The sequence below is a fragment of the Gavialis gangeticus genome, unplaced genomic scaffold (assembly GCF_001723915.1).
Source record: "Gavialis gangeticus isolate Ggan-Ray unplaced genomic scaffold, GavGan_comp1, whole genome shotgun sequence".
NCBI lineage: Eukaryota > Metazoa > Chordata > Crocodylia > Gavialidae > Gavialis > Gavialis gangeticus.
Genome location: NW_017729024.1, coordinates 133,984,771 through 133,993,383, shown reverse-complemented (window position 1 = coordinate 133,993,383; position 8,613 = coordinate 133,984,771).

Here is an 8,613-nt window from a genome sequence, read left to right as displayed (position 1 = left end):
CAAGGTACGGTTGGCCTTCCTGACTGCATCCCCAGACTGCGTGCCCATATTCATCTTGGCATCAATAATGATTCCAAGATCCTTTTCTGCCTCTGCACAGACAAGAAGGGAGTTCTCCAACCAGTAGGTACACACACACATGCAGACCCTGACATCCACCCCAGCAGGTAAGTGTGAGTGTGGGGGGGAAAGGGCGGGGTAGGGTAGGGGAAAGGGATGGTGCTGGGGGGCCAGATCAAGCAGAGGGGGGAGGGTCAGGGGGTAAGGGCAGGGGTGCCCCTCTGTGGGCCGTACACATGCTGTCCTGCCTGATGGGGGTTCGCCACCACAAATTTGCCACTGCTCCCCGTGTTGCCTTCCTGTGGCCGGCCACATGGCTTTGCAGGCAAATGGCATGAGGCATGGCAGCGGTGGTGTAGTGGTGGCTGCCATGTGTGGTCCACACGTGCTGCCCAGCTAGGTGGCCGGCAGGGGAAGGAGACACGGGAGGGGTTTGTATGCGGTGGCTGCCACTGCACCACCACTTGTGCCCTGGAGCTGGCTGCAAGCTCTGCAGTGTTGCAGGGTGGTGGCTGCGTGCTGGCCATTGGGGGATGGCTCACATGTGGTGGCCACCACCACTGCTGCTTGCCTGTGGAGCTGTGCCCATGTGGAGGTGGCCACCATGCAGGAGCCCCCCTGTCCATGGGCACGGCTCTGCGAAGACAGAAATTGACAGAAAAGCTTCTGAAACCTCCAGATAAAATATACATGTAGTTTATGTTTTATGTCAGACTGAAGCAAGGTCTATAGGTCTGCTATAATAAAATTGCTTCAGAAAGATTTATAATGGCAATATCTAGGGCAAACCCAGAATTGTAGACTCATTTTCTCAAAGGATTTTAAATTAGACAAAATTAGACAAGGCAACACCCAGAAAACATAATCAGTTTCTGTCAATTTCAACTTAATTTCCCCCTTCTTTCACTTTTCAGAAAAACGGACTTGAAGTGACTCAAAACAATTTTTTCTACTAGCAAACCAAAAAACCCAACAAGTCAGTTATTCAAAAAATGTCATCTTAAACCGATTATAGTACCATATTCTACTGATTTTCAAAAAGAGGTGGGTGCCAGGTCCCTTTAAAAACACATGCTTAGTATTTAACATGTACAGACATTCCATTAATATATGCACATGTATGATAATAAATAAACTGAAATAAATCAAAAGAGATTCTGCCCTGTATCCCCACTTTGTGCAGCAGCACTTTCAACACATTTTAAAAAGCTATCTATTGGAGCGTTTCCTCTCTCCCAGTAGATGAATTAGTTGATATTCTGAGAACTGCACATTCTGCCCTGGCTTTGAACTTCTCGGTCTAATTCCATGAAATGCTAATGGTAACCAGTGCAGAGGGCTTGTCAAAGAGAAAAAAAAATCTGTTTGCAGTAGTGTCATTGGTCAACTCCCATCAGAAAACACACATAAAGAGCTTTGTTTGGCTTGTATTTAGGAAACAAATTTATTTGAAATACTATTCACCACTTTCAGTTTCCAAGAAATATTTCTTAGTAACAGTAGTTTGTGAACCAGGCCTGTATCCTGCTGTTACAGATTCTGATTCGATTATCTATTTTAGAGCAACTTGAGTAGGAAGAGTTGAAGTGCAATGTGGCAGAAGTACATCTGTGTTGCCATAATGACCATTCAGAGCGTTTTTATTTGATTGTCAGTTTTTGCTTCCTGGTAAAATATAATTTACTTGTAATTTTGTAAAACATTATTTTTATTATAATAAATTATTTTCTTTCTAATAAATCCAGATTGCCCTATTGCCTTTTTCAAAGGAATCTTATGTGCCCATAGAAGCTTCTCTGACCTAAAACCATTTTATTTTGAGAGTTAGTATCTTTTTTTTTCATATTTCCAGAACCAAGTCTTTCACAGCTACCAGATTCAGTCCCTGAAACCTACTGAATCCAATGATATATATCGCACAAGATTTTTTGAATTTCAATCACACTGACTTTTGGTATGGCCTAGTACACAACTCTGGTCAAATTATTACTTATGAATAAAATGGTCAGTGGATTTAGCACTTTTTCTGTTCACTGGCTGTTTGCAAACAGACTTCAATTTTTCTGATTCCTTCACTGTGGGATTTTTTTTTCTAGTGATTAGTTTGTGCAAGAAAATGTTTGGCCTAGGGGCTGTTTGTAAGAAGTTCAGCTAGACCATCCATTCTTTGTGGTTACCTGAATTGCATGTGGATTTTGATCCCTGACCAGACAAATGCAACTTCCTAACCAGGAGGCAATGAATGATAAATGGTGAGTACCTAACGATGAACAGTGAATACACAATCCTTGTTCCAAACAGTGCACAATCTAAACAGATCAAATAGACAAAAGAAACATCATTATCCCCATTTTACTAATAGGAAACCAAGGTACACAAAGAGATTTGCTTTTAAAAGGAAATTTAGCAAAACTGGGACATGAACCTTGATTTACCGAGTCTGATGCCAATGTCTAAACCACAAGACAAGCCTTGTTTTTACAAAGGGAGAGAGTAATGGTTCTTAACTTGCTTTCCAGTGCATCTTTAATGGCAGAATGACTTGGAAGACAAAGGCTTGAAGTAGTGCTTACCTGTGGGTACACAGGCCTAAAACACCTACAGTGTAGCAAGAGGAGGAAGAATGTTTGCATATTGGCTTGTTAAAGTTTCTGCTTTCTTCATGTACTGAACTGGTGCAGATTGTTCAGGATGTTTTCCCCATGCAAACCCACATTTCCCCTCAGCCCTCGCATACATTCTGAGGATCCTATTATTTGATGGAAAAATCCTATTACCAGGATACTGGTTACTTATATATTAAATTGGATGGTGGGATGTTGCTACTTTTCCATCCAAATTATGCTAAATAGAATGTAAAGTGCTTCAGAATTAGGACTCCTACTGTTTTATGTATTTCAAACCACGTTAGGAAAATTCTACCTGGTGACCTTTATCTGCACGTAATTACAGTGGGAAATACTCTTAAATCATTTGCTAAGCTATTTCTAGTATTATTTCATGGTAATTCTAAATACCTAGGGATTACCAGAGATTACTGTCCCATTTTCAGACCATTGGAGCTACACTGATAATTATGCCCTGGTACTTCAAACAAGCATTAATGTATTTGGTAAATTAGATTAAAAAACAAAGCCAAACTCTAATATTGACAGGGTACGTGGAAAAAGCTATTGAGATATAATCATCCTTTAAAACATATTATAACAAGCACTGTAAAAAATATGGTCCTTTTTGCTAAGGTTCACCATATGTTTTAAATAATTTCACAATCCTATCAAATGCACTAACTGAGTGAACTTCCTAATGGAATTCAGACACCAGCTCTTGGCTGCTCAATGCACTGAGTACTCTCTTCAAAAAGAGTGAGTGATGGCAGTCACATACAAACAGCTGGCAGCATGGCAATTTCATAGTTTCATAGTTTCTAGGGTCGGAAGGGACCTGAGTAGATCATTTAGTCCAACCCCTTGCCATGGCAGGAAAGAGTACTGGGGTCAAATGACCCCAGCAAGGTGTACATCTAGCCTCCTCTTAAAGGCCCCCAGGGTAGGAGCCAGCACCACTTCTCTTGGAGGTTGGTTCCAGACCCTAGCCGCCCTGACAGTGAAGTAGCACCTCCTGATATCTAGCCTAAATCTACCCTCTGCCAGCTTGTGACTGTTATTCCTGGTCACTCCTGGTAGTGCTCGGGGGAACAGGGACTCCTCCAAAGCCTGCTGGTCCCCTCTGACTAGTGTGTAACAGGCCACTAGATCCCCCCTCAGCCTTCTCTTGTAGAGCCTGAACAGGTTCAGGTCCCGTAGTCTCTCCTCATAGGGCCTGCCCTGCAGTCCCCTGATCATGCGAGTGGCCCTCCTCTGGACCCTCTCCATGCTGTCCACATCCCTCTTGAAGTGCGGCGCCCAGAACTGGACACAATACTCCAGCTGTGGCCTGACCAGTGCCGCATAGAGGGGGAGGATCACCTCCTTGGACCTGCTTGAGATGCATCTGCGGATGCATGACAAGGTACGGTTGGCCTTCCTGACTGCATCCCCACACTGCTGGCCCATGTTCATCTTGGAGTCAATGATGACTCCAAGATCCTTTTCCGCCTCTGTACTGACAAGAAGGGAGTTCCCCAGCCTGTAGATATGGTGCCAGTTGTTTAATTTCAGAAGAAATTTGTAAAACAAAAAATAATGATATTGTAGGGGACTGACTGCCACTCCAATGTTTGAAAAGAGAATCAGTCACCTTTAGATCATAACTGGCTGAAACTGGGACCATGGTTTTGATGGAGAAACGTTATTAACGTGTGTTGGTTTTTTTGCCAAGCAAGATGTCCTCAGTCTAGCTTTCAGCATATGAATATAGCTGTTGGAAATTGGCACTAGTTGGTATTTCAGCAGAAAGGACAGAGTAAGATGAGCAGAGAGAGCTGAATTACTTTCATTTTAAAGCCAGGAGGAACCATTACAATCATCCACAGAATCTAACCAAATGGCTTTTCCCTCATTTGGCCCCAGACTTAAAACTAGTATGAAGATCTTTGCCTATACTGTGCTATTTCTTTGGAGAAACTATTTTGTTTCAGATACATTTAGCAGATAAGGATATCTGATAAGTGTAGATAAGATTGAAAAAAAACATGCTTCAAAGCTTGCCGGATTTCTTAGAAGCCTAAGCACCTTGCTGCTAAGGCTTTTCAGCTGTAAACCATTTAACATGTCCTACCATAGTTTGGGAACTGCTGGTACAGACGGTACAAATGTTTGCATAGGTTGTGATTGTTCTGCAGAAAAATCAGTAGAAAAGGAGGACCTGAGGTCCTGGAAAGAGCCAGAGCTGTTGGTATAAAGATAAAAAGAAATATACATTTTTGCAATGGAAATAATGTGCCAGGGGTATCATACCGACAGCAGAAGATACAGGTCAATTACAGAAGGGCTGAAGCCACTGTGAAATGTCCTGGCACAGCTGATCTACTTAACTGGGTGACATACACGTTGCCCTTTTCCCGTATCAGGCCCCCTGCCTGATGCAGGACAAGGGGGTGATTTGGTTCCCTTGCCTGGGGATTCCCTAGGTCCCTTGCTGCCCCAAGTTGCATCCTGCACTGATTCATGCCCCATGTGGAAGTATAGGTCAGTGTGGCTCCCAGTGTGGGCTGGCATGGAGGCATGGGGTGGCATGGGAACCGTGGAGTCCCAAGTGCTCTGTGCCTCCATGCAGGGACCCACACTGATCCATGCCTCCGTGTGAAGCATGGGTCAGTGTGGGTCCTGACAAGCAGGCATGGGGTATCAGGGATTCCCTGTCTCCCATGCCACTCCATTCTTCCTTGCCATGACTTGCACTGATCTGTGCTTCACGCAGAGGCATGGGCCAGTGCAGGTCCTAGCATAGAGGCCTGAGATCACATGGGTTCTGGCATGGAGGCATGGGGCTCCCAGGATTTTTCAAGGTCCTGAGCCTTTACACAGGGATCCACGCGGGCTTTCTTTGCTTGCAGAGATGTACCCCTGGGTGATCCCAGGGCAGGTCTCCATAAGAAGGAAACCTTGACTTTCCCTGCTTACCAGTTCCAAGCCCCGCTCCCACCCAAGCACCTGCCCAGAGCTGCCCATGTTCTAATACCACAGAGCAAAGAGGTGGCAGCTGCAATAAAGCAGCACAATTTATCAGTACCATCTGTTGTGCCAGTGATGTGGCATGACAAAGGGAAGGGGCATCCATTTGCTCAGCATTTGTGCCACCGTAAAAGTTTCTATGGTGGCACAAATATCATGTCAGGCAACGTCTATTTCTGTCTAAAGTTTCTTTGGGATCATTAACTATAGAGGAAAAACTGTTTTCTAAATAAGCAACTAGAGGGTACCATTATGAAATGACATCCAGTTGACACAGGATGCAAATCTGAATATAGAATGTCAAAAACTGTGGGATTTTTTTAAAGATGCTCCAGTCATGAACTACTGTGACATATTATGAGAAAGCTCAAACTAAAATGGCCGTGTGCGCCTCCAGGGGGAGTATTTACAACAATAAGATCAAAATTGGAGCTTTGAGTGCTCTACTGAGTATTTAATATAAATGATGGGCACCTGCACCCACTCACTACCCTGTGTTTCCGAAGAGGGATTCTTGTTTGGGTCTTTGAAGGGCAGTTTGTAGGCGCCTTCCTTCAGGGACACTTCTGGGTTGTATGTAGATTTTTAGTGGGTGGAGGCACATTGCTGCAGCCTAATTTGGGTACCTAACCTGCAGAGGGATGGGATTTCACCCTGAACTCAATGTTTCCTGCTAGCTAGCTAGGCACTGAGTAGATAGTGACTCAACTATTTCATGGAAGGTCTCAGACGGGCAACAGTTACAGCAGGCTGAGACGGTGGAGCCCCAGGTCATGGTATAACTACAACTAAAGGAGACCCATAGGTCCACACAGCTGTTCAAGACACCTCAGAAACTAAATGAACACTCCTGATTAGGTTGCTTATATGTATTTGAAATTGTGTTTTATAGTAATACTGATTATTAACTGTTAGTATTGTTATGTTTGAGTTAGGAAGATGTGAGGTGCTGTTACTTTAAAAGAATCTTGCAAAAGTCAGCTGGAACCAGTTGTTTATTATGCAGAGGCTCATGTTTATACAATACTGATCTGTTAAAACTCAGACGGGGTGTTAAGTAGCCCTCTGTCTTGTTCCTGGGCCCTGAGTGATTACTGGACAGTCCAGCAACCATCCATCCTTGTAACCTAGGAATGCAGAGACCAAGATCGTGTCTGCCTATTCAGTAGGCAGGGCAGAAGGTCCTTGGCACATGTTCACAGCTAGTCATAACTTACACCAGGCTCCTGCACTGCATTCAAGAGCTTGTCTAAGTCTACCCCAATCAGGCAGGCTAAAAGATAGCACCTACAGAAATTCTTGCCTCTTACAGATTTCCTGAACTGTCACAGCTACCACCTCACCTCAGCCCTACCAACGTATAGCCATGAGAAATTCCTTTTAGGCGCATGGTAATGATGATTAATTTTAGTTTGATCAGAAAATACAACAGCATTATGAATGTCTTAGAAAAATCCTTCCTATTCTTCAGAAAGTACAGTTATGGAAGAGAACTTGAAAGTAACCATGTGGTAACTTGAAATTTTTCCTTTTCATAAAGGAGACTGAAGTTGTTATCCTGGAAAATCTCAATGTAATCAGGTTGCTCCATTTAAACCCTTTACATTCCTAATAAGGCGACTAAACAAAACACAATTCTTTAATTCTCTTTCACTTTCCTCTTTTCTGTCTGTCTCAGACTGAGAAATCTTCTCAAAGTTAAAATCTTGGCTGATAAATGGATTAGTAATAGCAGATGTTCTATTTACACACTTCTTTCACTTACTTATCAAAAGCATCACTAAAGCTCCTCTTTCACTTCCTCTCTTTGCTTGTCTAGCTTCTTTCACTACTGTTACCAGGGGTTTATAGGAGTTTACAGTAAGTAGTAATGGTGAAGATCCCCTCTCATACCCTCCTGGACTGCAGTGGCTGTGGCCACTGTTTGCTGCCCTCAGCACCCACTTTCTGTTCTGGACTTGTACTTCTCTGAGACTTTGTACGCCATCTCTATCTAATATGGAGCAGCCAAAGGGAGCTTGATTTGTCTTGCCAGTTTCCTGCTGGGCCAGGCCAGGGTGGTGACTTTGAAAAGCCATAGAAATCAGCTTGCAGCAGCCAGCTGATGACACTTTCCAGCTCTTCTGGGCCATCAAGGGGGTGCTTTGCAGGATGGAGACAGGCAGCTACTCCTAAATGTGTAACTCCATGACGAGCATTGAGAGGAAGGAAGAATTCAATCTCTGGCAATATAGTATTTTATTGCTGACAAGTGTTTCATGCTCAGCCCCTGGGAGGGCTATATTTTTTTTTCACTTTCACATTTTGTTTTTAAATTTTTTGTAATAACATTTCAAAAAGTCAAAAAGCATCTCCCTCCCCCTCCTCTCTCCCTTTTTCTGTGTCTCTGGTACTTGCAGGCCCAGCAACAAGCTCCTGTTTCCCCAACAATATGCCTATCCTTCTTCCAGAAAGGTTAGTTTGGGAAAGTATGGGCTACACTGAATTAAATAGTGGTGTTTGGAGGGAGATATTAAGCAAAAAGATGGCGATTTTTTTTTTTTTAATTTTGCGATTTTTTTTTAAATTTAATTTTTAAAAGATTTATTTTTCTTTCCATTGCAGCCATGTGGGGTAAGATTAGGACCAGGAGTAGAACAGGTATATTCCTTGATTTACTCTCCATCCATTTAAAACAGACAAGTTTCCCGTCAAGCTTCAGTTGCTGGCCGAATTAAAAAGCAGCAAGTGTTTTTTTGTAATATGCAGATAAATTTCCCTGGGTCTGTGCCAGTAATAGGAGGAGTGAGAATGGTTCAGTGGGCCTGTGAGTACGGGAAAAAAAACAGGCCAGATAAAGGAGTGGCTCAAGGACTTGTATGGCTGAGGTAGGCTAAAAGGAAGGTCTCAAGCTGTGGGGAGAGTGCAGAGTATGTGACAGGCCTGATGGGAAGTGACC